Source organism: Cryptomeria japonica, chromosome 4, assembly GCF_030272615.1.
Source record: "Cryptomeria japonica chromosome 4, Sugi_1.0, whole genome shotgun sequence".
NCBI classification, from domain to species: Eukaryota; Viridiplantae; Streptophyta; class Pinopsida; order Cupressales; family Cupressaceae; genus Cryptomeria; species Cryptomeria japonica.
In genome coordinates this window covers 179,495,143-179,516,726 of record NC_081408.1, presented here as the reverse complement: position 1 = coordinate 179,516,726, position 21,584 = coordinate 179,495,143, and positions in this window count along the sequence as shown.

Here is a 21,584-nt window from a genome sequence, read left to right as displayed (position 1 = left end):
GAAATTTTTTGCCAGCCTATGGAATATTCCTAATGAGCCCAAAAAGAAATCATTCATTTGGTTGTTCATATTGCATAAAATTCCCATTAGGAAGACGGATGGGGATATAGTCAGTTGCTCCTATTCCAAAGTTCCCAAGTTTGTCAATCATATATTTTTTTACTGTCTCTTTGCTAAAGAATTCTGGAATCTATTTGGCATCTCTATGGGTTCTAATGTTATGATTTCAGAGGTTGTTACTGCTAGTGTCTAGAGTCTCTCTAAAATTACTAATTCGTTTTGGTCTATTTTTTCTTCTAAAATGCTATGGCTTATTTGGACTTTCAGGAATGATAATCTATTTAATGGTAGAGATGTTAGGTCCTGGGGACAACTGAGAGGGGGGAGGGGGGGTGAATCAGTTGTCAAATAAATTCAAACTAAAACAACTTAACCAACTTTAATGCTTAATACCGATAAACTAGTCTTGTATGCCAGTAGATAGTTTTATCAGTTAATTACAGTACCGATAAAGATTAATACATGAAATAGAAACACAATAACATCTACAACACATAACACCAATATTTGTGCGTGGAAACCCTGTAAGGGGAAAAACCACAATGGGAAACCTTACCCACAATCAAATGATACTACTACAGATAGTATGTGTATACAAATGGGGTCTGCACATGCAAAAATTCCAAGCGCCTAGAGCTCACTGCTCAAAGACAAATAGGAGTCACACTAACTACAATTGGATTGTTAAATCCAACAAGGATGTACTACTCAAATTAGCATCTTTCTATGCTGGATTCAGTACCGGTGTAGTTCTGACTGTCTTCACAAAAAACCCTCCTTCAACCTTCAAATGATGTCTGTGTGTATAGCTCTGCTTATTCTCGCATATACCTTCACACAATTCCTTTTCACATTCCTCATTCGACCTTACAAATAAGATCTTACATTTATACCATAACCTAAGACCAATTTTAGTGGGTCAGCTCTTAAAGATATTACAATAAAATCATTTTACAAATAAAACAATGTCTAATTTAATAACTGATTCAACATGTTGGCTTGATGCATTTACAACAATAATAAAACATCTCCATAGTGTGTCGTGCTGATCTGGAAAAGATAAACCTGTCAGTGTATATCCTGGACCTATTTGCCAGTAACAACAAATATGCAAATACGAATGTGCCAATGAACAAATATCCAAGACAAAGTATCCAAACAATCTCTTTGACATAACCAGGTTTTTTTCATATCATTCCAAGTGCCAGTGAACATTATATCCTTGTCGGTGTACCAGATACCGGTGACTGTGCATAAGTCACTTGCTTGCCGGTGAACATTGCCGATTCTTCAAAGTGCTAGAGTTGATAAGTGTTAGTAGGTGTTGACATCAATGACAAAACCATACCAAAATACCAACAATCTCCCCATTTGGCATTGATGGCAACACAATATGGAAAACCCATCAAAGTGCCAATACAAAAATGCCAAATACCAAAAAGCAACAATCTCCCAAAAAGAGATCATAACTAGAAATCAAAATTCAGATATAAACAATCTCTCCCCCTGGGTGTGACATGTGTTTTTCTTGTGTTTTTTCATACCAATCTCTCTCCCTTTGACATCAAATACCAAAGCAATATAAAAACCATTTTTCAGATACAAAATACCAACCAATTTAGTATACTAACTACTGCCCCTAAGAAATAGCTTCCCTCATCAAAGCCAGAGTAAAATATTTCTCTGTTAATTCTGTCGGTTGATGACAAACATCAGCTATCTAAGTCTCTACCGGTGGGGGTATAACCCCAAGCTGATCTCTGAGATATTCAAAAGTCTCCTTAGGTAGAGGTTTAGTGAAAATATCTATAATTTGCTCTTTAGTATTCACATAAACCAGTTTTATTTCTTTTGCTTCAACATTCTCCCTTAGAAAATTCAGTTTGATAGAGACATGTTTGGTTTTAGAATGTAATACCAGATTCTTAGATATATCAATTGTTGTAGTGTTGTCACAATAGATAGTTATAGGTTCCTTGCATTTTATCTTTATGTCCTTCAACATCTGCTTAAGCCATAGTACTTGTGTATAGTTAGTTGTTGCTGCAACATATTCTAATTCTGCTGTTGATAAAGATGTACAACTTTGTTTCTTACTCAACCAAGAAATTAATTTGCTTCCAAGAAAAAACGCTCTGCCAGTGGTTCTTTTTCTATCATCCACATCTCCTACCCAATTTGCATCTGTGTATGCACATAATTCAAAGTTTTTATCTCTAGGATACCATAATCCAAGATTTGCAGTGCCTTGTAAGTACTAAAAAATCCTTTTTACTGTTGATTCATGATTTTCTCTAGGATTACTCTGAAATCTTGAAACAATACATACTGCATTCATAATATCAGGTCTAATTTGTATTAAATACAGTAAACCTCCTTTCATAGATTTGTACCTAATTGGATTAATAGGTGTTGATTCATCCCTTAGTGATAATTTGTCATTTGTAGTCATAGGTGTGCTTACCGGTTTAGAGTTCTCCATCCCAAATTTCTTTAGTAACTCCTTCAAGTACTTGGATTGACTCAAGAATATACCTTTATCAGTCTGTGAAATCTGCAATCCTAAAAAGAATTTTATTTCTCCAATCATAGACATTTCAAATTCTTGTTGCATTTCAATAGAAAAGTCTTTACATAATCCATCTTCTCCTCCAAAGATTATATCATCAACAAAAGCTTCTATAACCAAGATGTCATCATTAGTCACTTTGTAGTATAAGTTACTGTTTGCATTACCTTTAGAAAAACCAATCTTCAAAAGGTACTTATCCAATCTTGCATACCAAGCTCTTGGAGCTTGTTTCAACCCATACAAAGCTTTCCTTAACTTGCAAACCATATCTTTGTTATCTGTCAAAGAAAATCCATCAGGTTGTTCAATGTAAACTCCTTCTTCAAGATCTCTATTTAGAAATGCACATTTAATATCCATTTGATATACTTTGTAGTTCTTGTGTGCTGCAAAAGCCAAGAATAATCTGACTGCCTCAATTCTAGCTACCGATGCAAAGGTTTCATTATAATCAATTCCTTCTTTCTGAGAATATCCCTTACACACTAGTCTTGCTTTATTTCTAATTACCTTACCATCTTCATTAAGTTTGTTTCTGAATACCCATTTTGTTCCAATCACATTTTTGTCTTTAGGCCGGGGAACTAATGTCCATGTGTTATTTTTCTCAATTTGTTCTAGTTCCTCTTCCATAGCTTTTTATCCAGTGTTTATCTTCACATGCCTTATTAATTGATGATGGTTCAATTTGAGAAATAAGACATACCTCTTCATTTTCTAGTCTTCCTCTTGTCATAACTCCTTTATACTTGTTTCCAATTATCTGATCTTCAGAGTGATTCAGTCTTACATACCGGGGTGTCTTCGTTTGTTGTTGTTCCTCAGTTACTATGGAATTTTCAGATGATATAGGTGTAACTGGATCTTCATTCTATACCAGTGGGTTCAATGTAGGTTCATTTGTTAGAATCTATGTTGCCAGTTCAGAGTTTGTATAACTTGAAGTTCCTTTGAATTGTTCATCAATCTTTACATTTGTACTCTCAACAATTTTCTGTAATCTTTTGTTAAAACATCTATATGCCTTGCTCTTAAATGAATAGCCCATAAATATACCTTCATCACTTCTAGGATCAAATTTGTCAATTCACTCATCTCTTCTAATATAGAATTTACTTCCAAATATTCTAAAATATTTAAGAGTAGGAGTAATACCAAACCATAGTTCATGAGGGGTCTTACCGGTTTCTCCTTTGATGTGAACTTTGTTTAATGTGTAGACCGCTTTGCTTACTGCCTCTCTCCAATATACATGTGGCAGATTTGCTTCAGATAACATACTTCTGGCTGCATCCAAGATACACTATTTTTCCTTTCTACAACTCCATTCTGCTATGGTGTCCGGGGTGCTTATAGTTGTCTTCTAATTCCATTCACTTCACAAAATGCATTAAATTCCTTAGATGTAAATTCTCCTCCTTGATCTTATCTCAGACATTTGATTTTCTTACCACTTTCATTCTCTACCATTGCTTTGAATAATTTGATCTTCCCAAGTGCTTCTGATTTTTCTCTGAGAAAAGTAATCCAACACATTCTAGAGTAGTCATCAATGATTAGCATGAAATATCCATCACCTTGTAAACTTTTAGTTCTAGCTAGACCACATAAATCAGTATGAATTAAGTCAAGAGCATTATTGGATTTTTCTGGAATACTTTTAAAAGTATCTCTAACTTGTATTCCAAATTGACATTCCTTACATACCGGATTGTGAGGTTTAATAATCTTAGGTAAATCTCTAACTGCCTTAGTAGTACTGATTTTTACCATGCAATCAAAATTTACATGACAGAGTCTCTTATGCCATAGCCAACTTTCATCAATATGTGCAATCAAGCATGTCTTTTCACTGTTATTCAAATTGAAGATATTACCTCTAGTTTGATTACCGGTTGCAATTTCCAAACTAGTTCTGTTCATAATTTTGCATTTACCATTCTTGAATTGTAACTGAAATCCTTTCTCAACTAATTGACCAACACTCAAAAGATTATACTTTAAACCTTCCATATAGTAAACATTATCAATATTATGCTTACCATCAAGAGATATTGTACCTTTACCTTTGATCAAGAAAGCTTTATCATCTCCAAATCTTACTAGACCTCCATTATATTCCTAAAAGTTCAAGAATTTACTTTTATCACCAGTCATATGATGTGAGCATCCTGAATCAATGATCAAATATCCTGGACCTATTTGCCAGTAACAACAAATATGCAAATACGAATGTGCCAATGAACAAATCTCCAAGACAAAGTGTCCAAACGATGTCTTAACAATAACCAAGTATTTTTCATATCATTCCAAGTGTCGGCGAACATTATATCCTTGCTGGTGTACCAGATATCGGTGACTGTGCATAAGTCACTTGCTTGTCAGTGAACATTGTCGATTCTTCAAAGTGCCAGAGTTGATAAGTGTTAGTAGGTGTTGACATCAATGACAAAACCATACCAAAATACCAACAAGAGATAGATCCCTTACTGAGTCTCTGAGGAGCCTCATTGTGTACAAAATTGATTTGTTGGTTACAGTGACTATGCAGATAGCTCAGAGGAAATTTGATAGATTATTGCAAGATGGTCATGCTCAAGTCTTTATTTGGGAAATAGCCCATGGGTTTTCATGGAGCAGGACCACAGATGAAAGATCTTTATTTGAGGAAGGGTTGGCTGACTTTGCTAAAGAGCTACATATTCATAATAGGTGACTCCCTGCTCCTGAGATACCAGTAGTCCACCCATATGTTGACCCCATCCTCTAGGGTAGGGAGCTAAGATGGTCTGAGGGCCCTTCAGGGTGCACGACTTGGATTGAGATAGTTGGGGATGATAGAGACCCAGCTAGGGATATTATCCGTTGACCTCTTTCTCATACTGTGGCAGTTTTTTGGTTGTTTTTTTTGTTTGATCTTGATAGAACTTGTTTCCACTGGACAATTCACTTTTGTATATGTAACAGTTGGTCTTTTTGTTGTCCGTCGCTCATGATACTCTCTCATTGTAATGCTACTTCCTTATAATTAATAAAATTAAATTTAATATATTATTAAAAATATTAATAAAATTATTATAATACCTTTAATAAAAAAATAATCATTTTTTAGCGAGAGAAGTTACCTATCTTTTTTCCATTTTAACAACTATGAACTTGTGTAATTGTAATCTATATCTTTTTTAACAAATGCAAATTTTCAATAAAATTAAATTTAAATTACATAAATAATATTTTACTTCGTAAAAGTGTCTTTGCTACTAATCAATCCTAAACTTAAATTCATGATCATGTCAACGTTTATTTATTAAGTCACAAGGATTGTGATGAAATAAAAACCACATGATAGATGGGTGAAATTTATTTCTCCCTTGTGAGCATATATAAGGAATGTGTTCCTGTATCTATAAAAAAAAAGGAATGTGTTCTTGTGAATAATTATTTAAGAAATATCAATCGTTTTAGATTGATTTAAAAAATAATTAAATCTTGAAAATTTATGTATGTTAGATTTATTAATTTATATTTAAAATAAAAGAGTTAAGAATTTTATAATGAATATTTTATAAGGTGATGATTTTGTTCGAGAAAATTGATGATTAAATGTATATGATTTGAAATAGTATTAGGATGGTTATTCGTCTAGAAAGTGATGTTGTTTCACCCTCTAAACATTATCATGATGTAATGGATATAAATTTGATAAGTTCATGCTTATTAAATATATCATTTTTATATTCCAGATCATTGACAAATATCTTGCTCATATGAGCATCAACATGAGACCATTACATGACACTAATATTTACTCATATCAAGCAACCACAACCATGGCACTAATACTAACTCATTTCGAGCAACCACACTAGAATCAACCTATGTAAGACCAAGAGTCACAAATTAGAATCCACTTATTAGAAACCACCATTAGCTCATTTTGAGGAACCACACTAGAATCAACCTATGGAAGACCAAGAGTCACAAATTAGAATCCAAATTAGAATCCACTTATTAGAAACCTCTAAGAGTTACAACTTTGAATTCCATTTTAGATGTCCCTTTGGGATTTGAACTTTTATCTCCACAATGAGAACTAAATACTTTAACCAATAGAACACAACCCATTGGACATATAAAATATATTATTATGGACAACTATTCGTAAAATATTGATAAATATAAATTGAATCAAGATTATGTTGTTAAATACCAAAAATTCATATTATTAATTATCCATTATGGAAACACTAGGTATATTATAACTCTTATTTCAATTAAAAATGGTTAACACTGAAATGATTAGATAACAACTTCACTTCAATGGTAAATTCCAAATATTTGTTTTGAATTTTATTAAGGCTACTCTAATAACATGAAGCATTCGAACCATTTTCATAAGATAGTTAAGATAAACAATGTAAATCCTATTTTTATTGATCAAAGTTGATAAGCTATTACATAAGAGATCAAAGTCGCTAGCTATAAGAAGATAAAAAACTTCATAAACATCCTAGATTAAGAAAATTCCAAAATAATTATTATTTCTCAATGATCAAGGTGGGTCTTTCGTGTTGGAATTAAGGTGTCCCAATATTTGAGTCCTAGCATTAATTTATTAATTATTAGGTGCATATTTACTTATCCTAATGTATTAAATTTCTTAAGATGATATTCACTTTGTGGGTCGTATTGTTGCTCGGTGGCATCCTACATGGTAAGTGATGAGATATGGATATATCCCTATTTTTTAGGAAATTGGTGTCCACTCATGAAGATGATGTCATATGTTTCTATTTTGGCATTAAATTTGATTATAAAAAGTTCTTTTTATAATTGAGAGTCTTGATCGATATTTTTTATAAGAGAAGTAGAGAGGAATTAATAGCTTTCAACCTTGCATGTTTTTGGCACCCAAGATATGAATAAGATCATTTTTATAGATATAAATGACTATCATGTCGATAAGACTTAATTCTTAATAGTAAGTTTGAGTTTAAGCTCATGCATGTTGAGATTTTGTAGTTATAGATTAACATGTGTATGTGAATGCCTTGCATGTCTTCCTTTAGTAGTTACATGCATGCAATGAATGTGAAAGTGACACATGACATTCTTGGGTTCCCATATTTATCTTCTATAAATACTTGTTATGTTAGTTCATTTTGTATGATAGATTGAAGATTTTATAAATTACCATTATGTTGCCAACATCATTACAAGTTCTTGTTGTGGTTTGACAACTCCTGAAGAGCACAAGCTTTGAGATTGCATTAAACTATTTCATTACTAAATAATACAATTGAGTTGGTTGTTGGGAGTGTGGATTTCTCTCAAAAGGTTTTTCTCACACAAATTAGAGCATTATGGTTTGCATTGTTTAATTGTTTAAAATTGAATTTTTGTGTGCATCTATATGTTTTGATTAGATTGAACCAGGAGATGCCCAAATCATTACAAAGCTGCAAAAGAGAAGAAGTGTACATCATTATGTTCCTATAATTTTTTTAAGTTATGAAAAACCATTTGCAACCCTCTCCTATATTAGATTGGCATAGGGAAATGTTTCTTCTTACCCGATTTCCTTTCAATTAGTAGCAAAGCTTAGCTAGCTTTGTTTTGTTTAGTGGGTTGAAGGGTTTTTGGTGTTAATATTATTTTTAGTAGGAATTTTGTAGAGGAATAATTGGTAACCTTATTTTAGGAAAAATATGGCAAGAACATCTGAAACAATTGAAAAAGAAACATTTACTAGAAATAATTTTGAGTTGTGGAAACTCAAGAGGGAGTATATGCTCATGGATAGAGAGCTATGAAATGAAATATTTGGTATAAAATCAACAATCATGGTCCAAGAATATTGAGATCTAATCCATCAAAACACCAAGAGTGTGATAAGACTTTGTTTGGTCAATTTAATTCTTTTAAATGTCCATGAAGAGAAGAGAACAAAAGATCTTTAGAATAAACTTGGATATGTTTATGGGGTTGATGTTAGAATCTCCGATATCAGAGGAAAATTGAGAGGGGGGTGTGAAATAGTTTCCCACAAATTAAATAATTAATGCAGTTTATAAACCATTTTTCGGAGCACAATTTAAATAACATAGTGAAAGATAAAGCATGAAAGCACAAAACACACTACACCAATATTTTTGATGTGGAAAACCCGGTAAAGGGAAAAACCATGGTGGGAAACCCTTCCCACAGTCAGATAATACTTCTGCAATAGTATGTGAAATAATTAAAATGGGCATTGTAGTTGCAATCAGGCCAACCACCTAGATCTCACTGCTCATCACAAAAGGAAGTCTCACTGACTTACATAAACATTGGACTACAATCCAAATAAAATGAACTGTGAGAATAACATCTCCTAATGCTTGATACAATTCTGGTTAAGCATAAATGTTTTCCCTGCAATACCAAAACCTTCACAACCCTTCGCTGAATGATATATCTTAGTTTGCACAATTAACTCTCTCAGATAATGGAGACATAAAAATACCATACCATCCTTTGCAAATTACATGAATAAGTCACCTATAAATACAGATCATCAACCTTGATAATAAGGTCAACTAAACCCTAAACCCACAAACTATAATTAAAAAAATTTCATCACACGATACCACTGAACCAATATTACGATTTACAATACATATCATGGACCTAATTCAAATTCCTAAACAATCATATCCACCAGAAATTTTGCTAAGACCTATATCAACACGTTTCACCAACCGTTAGAAACCCTCAATGCAAATAACATGGAATAATCAACTAGATCCAAATAGGATCACCATATCATCATGCTAGCCAATGCAAAGCCTCCAAAAAATTAGGACACAATCAAGAACACCTTCAGCACATTAGGAACCATTTGTATAAGCCAAATCAAAATCACTTAACCAAATCATCGAATATCACCAACCAGTACCAAGAAATATCAACCAGTAATCCAGAACATAAGCGATAGCTTCTGGAGCACCAAATCATGAACCAACTGAATGTGACAAGCATATAAGAATCTTGAATAATTATCCAAAACCAAAACAACCAATATGATCATACGGGATTAAAATCTCTGATAACCAAGTCCAACCAGAATAGGAACCAATCGAGATAGCAATAACCAACCGAGGCAAAACCATATCCAACCAGAGCACAATGTTGACATCAATGACAACACAAACAATTTCAGCATATTGCAAATAATATCCCCCTTTGGCATTGATGGAAACATTGAATGTGAAAAGAATCCAAGTTCCAAGGAATGCCAACAATCTCCCCAAATAATCAAGAACCAACAAAATATCTCCCCCCCAAGATTTTTTGTTTTTCACATGAACACCATCTCCCCCTTTAACATCAATGACAAAGGGTTGATGCCAAACCAAACAATTGACTACTCCCCCTAAGCAACAACATCATCCCATCAACCTGGATCATAAAATATATTTGATAAGCTCACCAGATTGATGTATCCCTACATCTCTAAGTATTTGTCAGAGGGGTGGTGACCCCCAAATGATCTCTGAGATATTCAAAAGTAATATCTTCAATCTATTCCTTAGTAGGCACATAAACCAATCTGACTTCCTTTGCTTCAACCTTTTCCTTCAAGAAATTATACCTTATAGAAATGTGTTTTGATCTGGAATGAAATACCGGATTCTTTGACTTATCAATATCAACAGTATTATCACAGTGAATAACAATAGGCTCATCATAAATTACCCTTATATCCTTCAACATTTGCTTCATCCATAAGATTTGAGTGCAATTATTTGCAGCAACTACATATTCAGCTTCAACAATAGATAATGAAGTGCATGGTTGTTTCTTGCTAAGCCATGAAATCAACTTCTTCCCAAGAAAGAATGCACCACTTGTGGTGCTCTTCTTTTCATCAACATCTCCTACCCAATATGATTTTGTATAGGCACATAATCTAAAATCATCATCCTTTGGATACCATAACCCATTTTCTATTGTTCCAGCTAAATATTTGAATATCCTTTTAACAGCAATATCATGACTTCCTCTTGGATCAGACTAAAATCTAGAAGCAATGCAGACAACATTCATTAAATCTGGTCTGGTATAAGTTAAATACAACAATCCACCAATCATTTATTTGCATCTAGATGGGCTCACTCTAGGAGATTCATCTTCTTTAGACAATCTGCAACCGGTTATCATAGGAGTACCAACAAGTTTTAAATTTTCAAGACCAAATTTCTTAAGAAATTCCTTCACATACTTAGTTTGACAAATGAAAATACCATTATCAATCTGAGTAATTTGCAAAGTTAAGAAAAAAATCATCTCTCCAATCATAGACATTTCAAATTCATTCTTCATATCATCAGCAAATTTCATGTATAGATTTTCTTCTCGTCCAAAAATGATATCATCCACAAAGACTTCAATAATCAGTATGTCATCATGCTCAATCTTATAATATAAGTTACTATCAACATTACCTTTGCTAAAACCAAACTTTGAAAGATACTTATCTAATCTAGTATACCATTCTCTACAGGCTTGTTTCAATCCATCTAAGGCTTTCTTCAATTTGTAAACCATGTCCCTGTGCTCTGATAATGAAAATTCATCAAGTTGCTTAATATAGACTTCCTCCTCAAGATCTCCATTTAGAAATGCATGTTAAATATCTATCTGATATACCTTGTAGTTATTGTGTGCAACATAGGCAATAAATAGTCTTATCGATTCAATCATAGCAACCAGAGCATAAGTTTCATCATAATCAAATCCTTCTTCCTGTGAATGTCCTTTGCAAACCAATCTAGCCTTGTTTCTTACAACCTGACCTTCCTCATTTAATTTATTCTTGAAAACCCATTTAGTTCCAATAATATTTTTATCTTTAGGCCTAGGAACCAATTCCCATGTTTTATTCTTTTCTATCTAATTCAATTCTTCTTCCATATATCTCATCAAATTTCCATCTTTACTTGCTTCAATAAATGATTCTGGTTCAATTTGAGAAATTAAACATACCTATTCAGCAACTAACCTTCTTCTTGTCATCACACCTTTCCTTTTGTCTCCAATGATATGATCTTCAGAATGATCCAGCTTCTTATACCTGGGAGTCTTAGGATTATCTTGACTTTCCAACTCTTTCTACTCATCAACAGTCACTATGGAATTTTCTAATGTTACTAGAGTGACTGGATCAATTCTCTGAACTGATTCTTGCACAACCGTTTCTGATCTAGCAATCTCATCTTCTCGTCCAGAGTCATATCCACTTTGACATTTATGCTTTCCATTATCCTATTCAATCTTTTGTTATAACATCTATATGCTTTGCTCTTAGTAGAATAACCCAAAAATATTCCTTCATCACATCTAAGATCAAATTTCCCCAATGTGTCATCTCTTCTAATATAGCATTTACTTCCAAAAATTCTGAAATATCTGACAGTAGGAGTATGACAGGACCATAATTCATAAGGAGTCTTACTGGTATCACCTTTTATGTGTACTCTATTGAAAGTGTATACCACAGTATTGACAGATTCTCTCCAATAGATATCAGGCAATTTGGCTTCCATCATCATTGACCTTACAACATCTAAGATAGTTTTGTTCTTCCTTTCCACTATTCAATTCTGAGCTTCTGGTTTTTCTTTCAAAAATGCAACCCACATCATTCTAGAGTAATCATCAATAAACAACATAAAGTATCTATAACCTTGAAAAATTTTAGTCCTTGTCGGTCCACATAGATCAGTATGAATAAGATCAATAATTTAATTAGATCTATCATGTATGCTTCTGAAAGAAGTTCTAACTTGCTTACCCATTTGACTTTCTATACATACCGGATTACGAGGCTTGATAATCTTGGGCAAATCTTTGATAGCCTGGGTTGAACTGATCTTCACTATGTAATCAAAATCCATGTGACACATCCTCTTATGCCATAGCCAACTCTCATCAATCTGAGCAATCAAGCATGCCTTCTCACCAAATTTCAAATGAAAGATATTTCCTTTGGTCTAAGTTCCGGATGCAATTTCCAATCCAGATCTATTGATAATCTTGCACTTTTCATCTTTAAATTGTAAATGAAATCCTCTATCCACCATCTGACCTAAACTCAAAATATTATGCTTCAAACCTTCAACATAATAAACATTATCAGTATTAGTCTTACCATCCAAGGATATTGTTCATTTGCCTTTGATCTTGCATGCCTTGTTGTCTCCAAATCTGACTAGTCCAACATCAAATTCTTGTAGAGTCATAATTTCTTCTTGTTGCCAGTCATGTGATGTGAGAATCCACTGTCTATAACCCATTCATCCTTCTAATCTTGAATTTTAGCAGCTAGAGCCTTCTCCTCAGTATGATTTGCATCAATGACAGGTTCCAGTAAATCATCCTTGATAGCAATAAAGACCCAATCTTTACCGGAGCTTCCATTACCAGATCCACTCACAGGTTCATCATCAGTAATACCAAAATCATTATCACCAACATAGTAACATGACTTATCCTTATTCCTTCTAAATCTAGGTTTTCTTTGATATTGTGGATTAGGTTTATAATTCCTCATAAATCTTTCTTGATTCCTAGTATCTCTTTCAGGACATCTAGAAGCAAAATTACCAATCTTATTCCATGAAAAACATTTAAAAGGAACTTTTCCTTCATACTTACTTCCAACAGGTCCTTTAGGGATTCTTCTGGAAATTAGGGCTTCCAACTCTTCAAGTTCTTTGTCTTCTCTTTCAATGTCTTCCAAATCTTTATCATATAACTCCTTCTAGTCTATCTTCTTCTTAGAGGAGACAGATGCTCTAAATGTAGTCCCAGTTTTAGTAGCACTCTGATCTCCAAGTTCTTCAAGCTCAAAATCAGCAACTTCCCAAGTAATGTATCTCTAGTAATAGGGGTATTTGACATTGTCCAAAGTTCATTTATTGCATTAGCCTTCATTTTGTAAGCTGGAGGTAGAACTCTCAAAATATTTGACACTGGTTATTAACATTTCCACCGCAACATTTGATTCCCATGATAATCTTATTCACTCTATCCATGAAAGAACTTATCTTCTCATATTCTTCCATCTTACAAGTTTCACATCTCACCCAATAACCTTCAAGTTTTGTAATCTTTACAGCTTGGTCACCTTCATAAAGAGTTTCAAGCTTCAACCAAATCAGATTTGCATTTTCCAGCTCTATGACATTCAACAACTTCTCATCTGATAGGGCACTTAACAATTCTTCTTTGGCTTTGACATCATTATTAGCTCTCTTCTGTTCATCGGGAGGTGTCAGAGTTCTAGAATTAGGATCATGAGGTGTATACCCTTTCTCTATTATCTCCAAACTTCAGCTCCAAGACATCTCAGATGAATCTTCATTTGCTCCTTCCATATTTTGTAATTTGTACCATCAAATCTAGGACTCTCCTTTTGATAGGGATTAAATGCAGAAGTTGATGTCATCGGATCTCCTCAAGTTGATAAGCTTCTGGAGAGAGGACCTTGCTTTGATACCAATTGTTAGAATCTTTGATACCAGAGGAAAACTGAGAGGGGGGGTGAATCAGTTTTCCACAAATTAAAAAATTAATGTAGTTTGTAAACCATTTACCAAAGCACAATTTAAACAACATAGCAAAAGATAAAGCATGAAAGCACATAACACACAACACCAATATTTTTGACATGGAAAATCTGGTAAAGGGAAAAACCATGGTGGGAAATTCTACCCACAATCCGATAATTCTTCTGCAACAGTATGTCAAATAATTACAATGGGGATTGCACTTGCAATTAGGCCAACCATCTAGAGCTCACTGCTTATCACAAAAGGAAGTCTCGCTAACTTACATAAACATTAGACTACAATCTAGAGAAATGAACTATGAGAATAACATCTCCTAATACTTGATTCAGTTTCAGTTAAGCACAAATGTTTGTTGTGCAATACCAAAATCTTCACAACCCTTCGTTGAATGATATATCTCAGTTCACACAATTACCTCTCTCAAATAATGCAGACATAACCATACCATACCATCCTCTACAAATTACATGAATATGTCGCCTATAAATACAGATCATCAACCTTGATAACAAGGTCGACTAAACCCTAAACCCATAACCATAATTACAAAAAATTCATCACACGATACCACCAGACAATATTATGATTTACATTACATATCCTGGACCTAATTGAAATTCCCAAACAATCATATCCGTAAAAAATTCTGCTAAGACCTATTTCAATATGTTTCACCAACCGGTAGAAACCCTCAGTGCAAATAACACAGAATAACCAACCGGATCCAAATAGGATCACCAAATCATCACGCTAGCCAATGTGAAACCACCAAACAATTAGGACACGATCAAGAACACCTTCAGCACGTTAGGAACCATTTCTATAAGTCGAACCAAAATCACTTAACCAAATCATCTAATATTACCAACCGGTACCAAGAAATATCAACCAGTAATCTAGAACATAAGTGATAGCTGGAGCACCAAATCATGAACCAACTAAATGTGACAAGCATATAACCATCTTGAATACCCATCCAAAACCAAACAACCAATCTGATCATATCAGATCAAAATATCTGATAACCAAGTCCAATCAGAATAGGAACCAACTAGGATAGAAGTAACCAACCAGGCCATAACCATATCCAATCAGAGAATAGTGTTGACATCAATGAAAACACATAAACAATTTCAGCATATTGCCAATAGCTGAATCCCTAGTAAACATGTTATTCCTATGAAATAATCCTTATTCTCTAGAGATGGAAGATGTAAGGTCCATTGTAGATCAAATGAATGTATTTGATATGATTGTATCATAGTTGGGGTTGGTTTGTGATAAGATTGAAGATGATGATGATTGAATGCTTCTATCATGTTATTTGTTGGACTCATGGGATCACCTAGTGACAGTCATTGGAAGTACTAATACCAAGTTAAAGATGGATGAGTTGGTTGGATCAATGTTATCAGAAGAGATGTAGAGAAAATATTCTAAGATGGTCAAGGAAACCCTAATTGTATGTGATAGATTAAAAGAGAAAGGAATGAAAAATGACATGAAGTCTAAATCTAAGTCTCTTGGAATATCCAAGGTAAAATGTGTTGGAAACATGGTTGATGTTGCACCAAAATATTGACCTATTAATGCTTGATACAACCGTGAGACTTAATGAATCCACAGGAGGCAGTTAAGCCATGTCGCAAACCTGAGCATTGTGTTGCACAGTACAATGAGACCAAGGGTGCACACCTTGTGATAATCCCCCCCAACAAAAGTGAGGGGTTTGAACCTATGACCTAGGCTTTGATAACACTCATTGGATACACAGTTGTCATTGCACCAAAATATCTACATGTTAATGCCTAATACAATTGTGAGACTTAATGAATCCGTAGGAGGCAATTAAGCCATGTTGCAAACCCGAGAGTTACACTACACAACAAAAGGAGACCAAGGGTGCACACCTTGCAACAAAATGTTGGAACTATAGTAAAAATCATCATATCTATAAAGAGTGCAAGGAGAAGAAAAAGAAAGGTTAAAATAATTTATCTGATTTTGACTTTGATAAATTCTCTCAAGATGATGCAAATTCTTTTATCACAACCTTAGAAACACATGCATTTGAAGATATGTGGTTAATAGACTTGGAAGGATTCCTTCCACATTACCTCTCATAGGGGTTGGTTCTTAAAGTATGAATAATATTATGGTGGGAAGGTGTATCTGGGTGATGACTATCATCTAAATATCGTTGTTAATAGAAGAGTAAATATTTGATTCCTTGATGGTAGAGTGAGGGAGATTCATGGTGTAATACATATCCTCAGTTTGGCATATAACTTACTCTCAGTGATTAAATTGAATCATTCAGATGTGCAAGTTGTTTTCTAAAATGGAGGATGCAAGATGATAATAGGAGTTTTGGTGATTGGATCAACATCTTGCATGTAAGTTGGATGCATGCATAGTTCAATGCAATATTTCTTGTGAGAAGTTGAAGAAGAGATCTTTATATTCTTCATGATCACCATTAGATCAATTAGAGAAGTTTGTAGCATCCACATCTGATGGTCATGCATTTTGGGAATCTAAGGGTGCTCATTCCATAGAGATGAAGCTTCCAACAAAGAAAATAATGTCAATGTTATGGCACCAATGAATTGGTCACATTGGTGAGCAGGGTCTTAGAGCCTAGAAATATAAGATCCTTGTTGAAGGCCTTGATGATTGTAATATTGAGTTTGACTTTTATGAATATATTATATATGGTAAACAACATCATGTTTTTTAATTCCAATTCTTTTAAGTCTTCTAGTTTGTTGAACTATGTGCATGTAGATGTGTTTGGTCATGTGAATGTTACGTTGTTATCTAGATTTGTGTACTTTGTCTCATTCATAGATGATTATAGTAAAAGGATATTTGTTTATTTTCTTAGAAGTAAAGTTGAAGTCTTTAGTCATTTTAAGGAGTTTCAAGCCCTTGTTGAAAATTAGACTACTAAAAAGATTATGTTTTTCAAGACTAAAAAAAAGGTGGTTCATTTTGTTTGACAGAATTTGATAGGTTTTGGAAGAACCATGAGATTGAGAGACACAAGACAACTCCATACACTCCATAGAAAAATGGAGTTGTAGAGAAGATGCAGTAGCAGCCATGGTCAATGGCAGTCCTCATTAAGCAAAAGGAGAGTAATTTAAATTTTTTTTTCCTAGGTTTGGTAATTTTGTAATTGGAAAAATAAATCATAACATTTAGGCCAAAATACTATTTTAATATCTGGTCACCTAATAATTTTATTGCATTTTTTATATTGAGATAGTTTAGGAGGAAAATTGAATGTTTGAAATTTCTAATTTGTCCATTTTTATGTGGTTTTGGGAATATACTTTTTGTAAACTCATTTAATGATCCTAAATTGTAGCTATGAAGAATATAGGCACCCATACTGAGTTGGCTATCATTTTCTAATTGGGCCTCTATTTGTGACAAGTGGGAGTCTAGTTGGCACCTAAACTTGGCAAATTTTGAAAATGGGTTTTGAAAATTATTTTAACGCAGTAAACATAATTTATAAAAAGGAAAATTATGATTTTTACTTGGTTGGGTTTATCTACTTAGGAGTTTCAAGATCTGATTTAATAAAACTAATTTTTGAGTTTACTTTTGTAACTTGGAAATTGGGGGTCATTACCAAGAATTGGAGGGTGAAGGAATCGGGCACAAATTTTCTAGGAGAGGAGTTGGAAGATATTTTTTTAGGTTTGAAGGTGTATTTATAGAAGAAAATGGATTATTGTATCCATGATTGAGTTTCAAAAAATTTATCCATTGAACGTTGTAGGTTTGAAGAGCTAGATTCACAATGAAAGAAGATGAATTGAAGGTGATAATTTCTATATCTTATCCTTGACATTATTTTTTATCATATTTAATTTTTTATATTAGTTTGACATTGCATTTATCAACCCATGTGGCTGGCATATTTTTAATAGTGGATTTGTGAAGCTATTGTAATATTTTAGAAGGTATTGAATGAAGAAGATAGAGTTCTTGTTTGCAAATTTTATTTTTTATTCATTACTTTTTTTTTATTTTTCTTTGAATATTGTTATGATTTAGAGTTTTCTTGAAAAAGGGTTTTTTATTATCCCTGTTATATTAGGAGAGGATGAATAGGACATTGTTGGAGAGGGATATGATTATGTTGAGTGGTACTAGCTAGTCTTGAACAAAAGTTCTAGGTAAAAGTTGTAGCCACTACATGTTATTTGATTAACATTTTCTTACATTGGTGTTTGTTCAAAAGACACCCATGGAGGTATGGTCTAGTAAAAAATCCTTTAATGAGACATCTAATAGTATTTGGTTGTGAAGCTTGTGTGTATGTTTTGAGTGAGAAGATGTATAAGCTAGAGGAAAAGATAGTGAAGTGTATCTTTATTATCTATGGTGTCAGTGTTAGGGGGTACATGATTTGAAATTTAATGGCCCAAAATATTATTTAAGATATAAGTGTGATTTTTCTAGATATATTCAAACCTTCCATTGTTAAGATACAACCAAAGAAAGGAGAAATTGAGTAAGGATTAGGTAGTTTAGGTACTACCTACTCCAATGAGAGTGAACTACACCCTTCTGTTAGACCTTATGATGAGGAGAGATCTAGCAGCTCTGAGCATTTTAAAGAAGAAGGATAATCTCAACCTCAACAATTGAGGTCTACACATATAAGGGAGAAACCATAAAGGTTTGGTTATTCAATTTTGGATTCCAATTATATTTTTGTTTGATTACTAACACTGATGAACCTAGGACTATTAGAGAGGCTATGAGCATGAATAATGTAGATTCTTAGATAAAATCCATGGATGAAGATATGGTTGTGTTAAAGAAAAATGATACATGGGATCTAGTGCGCTTGCCAAAAGGATAAAAACATTGGATGTAAATGAGTGTTGAAAAGAAAATTTTGTCTAGATGGCAATGTTGAGAAGCATAAGGCATAATTGGTCACTAAGGGTTATTCTTAAATGGTGGAAATTGACTATAATGAGATTTTCTCTCCTATTGCAGAGTTGACCTAGTTCTTGTTATCACTTGCAATAGTGTATTATTTAAAATTGGAACAAATGGATGTGAAGATAACATTCCTTCAAGGTGACCTTGAGGAGGAGATTTATATGTCACATTTAAAGAGTTTATTGTTAAAGGTAAATAAAATTTGTTACAAGTTCAAAAGTCTTTGTATAGTTTAAAGAAATCTCCTAGAATGTTGTAGCATAAATTTGACACTTGTGTCTTATCTTTGGGATTTATAAGATCTAAACCTAGCCATTGTGTGTATTAGAAATCTGAAAATGGTCACATTATCATCATAGTTTTGTATCTAGATTATATTTTTTTATTGGGATGGTTAAATCATGATTTCATATATGGTATCAATTGTCTTCACAGTTTCAAATGAAGGATTTAGGTGAAATGATGTATATTATATGGATAGAGATAACAAGAGATAGAGCCAAATAAATTGCCATTAAGTCAGAGTTTGTGAACTCATTGTTGGAGAGATTCAACATGACAACTTGTACACAATTAGTTCTTCCTATGTTGATGCAACCATAGATAGGAGGATCCCCAAAGAGGAAGTTCGGTCTATGTAGCAAGATCAAAACAACACAATACAACATGAGAGAGAGAGAGAATGCCAAATTAGGTGTGGATCAATTCATTGATTCAAATGCAATTGTCGGTAACATTCGGCTTATAAGTAGGCAACTGCCTTATTATATAAATACATCCATATGCATCAATCCAGAAGAAAACATTGGAATCAAATTACAATCTAATATTCTATATCTTGGATATTCTATCTACTACAGTCAAATACATCATTATATAGCATCTAGGAACATCTGGGTCAGCTAGGAAAGATCACATTCCCCAAAGAAAGGAAAATGAAATGTGTAGATAGGTCAGCCCAAAGATGAGATGAAAATCCTCTGGAAAAGAATCACCACAAAGAGTAGAACAAAAAGAGGGTTAGTCGGGTATCAAAGATCATCCCACACATAATAATTCAGCTCCACAAATCAAGGAATCGCTTCACAAGATCCGGGAACACCAACTAGTTGTTAAGCTCAAACATCTGGGGGAAACAAAAACATTGCCAGCCAATCTCGAAGTGATAACTTTCCGGAAAGAGATCCAAATGAAATGTGGATCCAAAACAAGAAATATGAACAAGAATGAAGTTCAAATCCAACTCCACAAGAGAAATTATCAATGCCAAGGTATCTGGTAACTCTCATAAATGAAACTACTGAAAAGAACAAAGAAATTGAAAGGAAATATTTTTGGGTGATACAAGATTGTCAAGAATTAGGGATGCTCCTGCATCAAACATCCGAGGTTAATGAAAAGTGATTCCCTCTTTTTAGGGGCTAGAGGAAAACCAAGACAGTCTACCTCAACCTAATAAATCAAGAAGAATCCTCAACTAGTCTGCCTTTCCACTTCACAAGATACTCTTTGTACTAATTGTTATTGTGCTCTTACTGATTATGCTATCCAAAACTTCTTCAACCTCATCTAGTTTCTTCTCAGGAAACTGCTTCAATTATAGCTCACTGTCACTAAGTCCGACTTATTGATATTAATAAAGATCTGCAATATTGAAAATAGGTGATATGTCCAGTGTGTCTGGTAGCTCCACTTCATATGCATTACTCAAATCAAATTTCCTCAAGATATTACATGGTCCAAACTTCCTCATCCTCAACTTATTATATGTTCCAACAGGAAATCTTCCCTTTCTCCAATATACCATCACTTCATCTCCAACTTCAAATTACTTATGTCTTATTTTCTCATCTGCCTTCTCCTTATATTTTTGGTTCACATCTTCCAAATATCATTTTACCTCTAAATGTATTGCCTCCATATGATCTACAAATGTGTTTGCTTCTGCACTTCTCTTAGCTTCATGACTGATATCTTTCAATTATGAAACTCCCTTAGGATTCACTCCGGTAACTATCTCAAATGGTGTCTTCCCTGTAATCTGGTTTACTAAATTATTATATGCAAACTCTACCTATGCCAATATCAAATCCCAACTTCTGGGTTTATCTAGACTCAAACATCTCAGTAAACTCCCCAAACTCTAATTCACAACCTCAGTCTTTCCATCTATCTGTGGATGAAACATAGAACTAAACTTCAAATTTGTCTTCATCTTCTTCCAAAGTGTCCTCCAAAAGTAACCAACAAACTTAGTATCTCTATCTAAAACAATGCTCTTCGATAACCAATGCAGTCACAACTTCTTTGAAAAATAGATCTTCTACATGAACTACATCTGTTATCTTCTTACAAGGTATAAAATG